The 2,445-nt window shown below is 44.5% G+C and overlaps 1 non-coding gene across 1 annotated transcript; it reads left to right on the plus strand.

Moving 5' to 3' along the window:
- The first annotated feature begins 1,725 nt into the window (after positions 1–1,725).
- On the plus strand, positions 1,726–1,833 carry LOC118544569 (U6 spliceosomal RNA). The gene has a single exon (XR_004921657.2). It is a non-coding gene; the product is annotated as a U6 spliceosomal RNA (small nuclear RNA).
- Positions 1,834–2,445: the final 612 nt, after the last annotated feature.

A 2,445-nucleotide genomic window follows, 5' to 3' on the forward strand; every position in this document is an offset into this window, starting at 1 on the left:
CAAACCCATAGAATGGTTTGGTCACCAAGAGTGACCCTGATGTAAAGTATGGGCTTTGAGTGATGGACAGCATGTCCATGTAGGTTCACTGATTGTAACAAATGCACTGCTCTGCTGGGGGACGTTGATTATGGGGGAGGCCAAGGGATGAGCAGAAGATACAGAGGAATCTCTGTAGGTTCCTTTCAATTTGCTGTTCCCTAAAAAAACAAAGCCCAAGTAAAGCATTTGAGATTCGGAAGCTCCACACTTTTGGCTACTTCTCAGCACTCACAAGTGCACGCTTCTTGGAATATCAACTACATCCCTGGTGACAAAATTGAGTGAGGGTGTCAAAAGTTCTGGAATTAAGAAACCCATGACCTTCACGGAGGTGTACCTGAGAGATACATAATAATGCTCAGGGAAAAGCAAGGGCATGGTGCTGGCGGTCAGACCCCAGACAGGCAACGGATTAATGTTTAGAGACGAGCCGGCTCCCAATCACCCTGGGAGCTTGGTTTTCATTTGGACACAGGTGTCAGCCATGCATATCCCAATTAGAAGAAAGCAGACCCATCCAACGTTAGGTGCTTGTCCTGAGTCACGGGGTTTTTCTTGTCTCTGTAACAGTGCACTGATGAACGCCATCATTCCGTAGCATCCAGGAGACTCTGGGTGCGGAAATACGTAACCCACCCCGTTTTACTTTATGATTGCAATTTTTATTTTCTGACCAATATCATGGAATGGCCGTGAGGACAGATTCTGGAGCAGATTTTAAATGAGTTTTGGGGGAATGATGGCATAGCTCACAAGCATATGTGATGATTTTCATTGGAGCACCGCGTCAATACCGGTCACATAGAAGTAGCACCGTTCCCATTGTTATCCAAAGTGCTTAGACTTGAAGGAGCATCCCTCCACTTTTTATCAAGACTTGCAAAAGAAAAATAGAGGCAGCTTGGTACTCACAAAAAGATTTTGGCCATTTAGCTAAGATTTGTATATTGCAAGACTTAGGTCCCATCATGGGTTTGGATCCTCCAATAGTTTCTTCAAGAGCAATCATCCTAACTACATCTCAAAATGGACTTAAGAATCAGAGAATTGATAGAGTTTATTGTGGTGAAGAGCTGACCTGACCTAAAGACAAGCCTGGCCTTTTGGCTCCTGGACAGTGACTCCCAGGCCCCTGAGGAGAGTGGCTTCCTTGGCCTCCCACCTTGGACCACATGGCACTGTCTATAATGTGACTCATGTTGGGGGATTTGGGCTCTGCCACCTCGGTTCCAACCTGCACAGGAACCAAAGGACACAGGTATCAGCAGAGACTGGAGACTTATGGTCAACCAGGGAGGCATATAATGTGATATGACTTCAGACACCAAGGCTCAGGCGAGCTCCCCCAGTTGGCGATGTCATGCATGTGTTCTCACACATCATACCTGGGAGGAGGTGACACCATCCATGAGTCCCAAGAGAAAACAATAGAAATCCTAAGTTGGGACCCCTCCTGGACTCTGCCCCAGGCACCACTTCCTTTGGCTGATTTCAATCTCTCCTTTCTCTATAATAAACCATCACTCTGAGTGTAACAGCTTTCATGGGGTTCTATGAGTCCTTCTGGAAATTTTCCAGAACTGGGGTTGGTCTTTAAGGACCCCCTTGAAGTTTCAGCTGGTTCAGAGGCAAGGGCAATTTTGGGGGGATGTGCTTTATCACTTTCCAATTGTCATACCTCAAGCTCACTTCGGCAGCACATACACTAAAATTGGAACAATACAGAGAAAATTCGCATGGTCCTTGCCCAAGGATGATCCAACTGGCATAACTGAATTTCCAAAGAAATTTCCAAAGAACACTAGAGTGACATGGGATTATGTTGATCTTCAGTGGAGTTATCCATCCCACAAGTTGAGCGTTGGACATCAAGTATCCTCTATAAGTAAATGGTCAACAGTTGTATGAACTATGTTGGTCATACAGCAATGCATCATCAATATTCACACATCTAGACCATATTGTTTCAAGTATTATTATTTCCAACTCATGGAAGAAGTTTACAGAAGCTCTGACAGTTCTGGCAACTCTTACAAAATGGCACAGCTCATGCAACAGGTCATATTCATAGGTCCGGAGATTTACGGTGTGGACATCATTGGTGGGCATCATTCTGCCTCCCACATGAAGCATCTTTGCTGCATTAAGACTTCCCTGAATGTATCTGTAGATATGTGTACACACTAAAATATCTTTCCCCTGTTTCAAATCTCTCTTGTAGGGTCTTGATGTCTTTAATCCTTGGCCATTTACACTGCCTGCAAATTCCATGTATTCTGCCCAGGGCAGAAGCAGAGAAAAACAGCACAACCTTTGTTAATGATTCATTTCCCACTAATTAGCCTACAAATGTTTGCTCCAAATGCAGCCAGTGTTACATGTTATGTCAAGAAACTTTTGCAA

The sequence above is a fragment of the Halichoerus grypus genome, chromosome X (genome assembly GCF_964656455.1).
Source record: "Halichoerus grypus chromosome X, mHalGry1.hap1.1, whole genome shotgun sequence".
Classification (NCBI taxonomy): Eukaryota; Metazoa; Chordata; class Mammalia; order Carnivora; family Phocidae; genus Halichoerus; species Halichoerus grypus.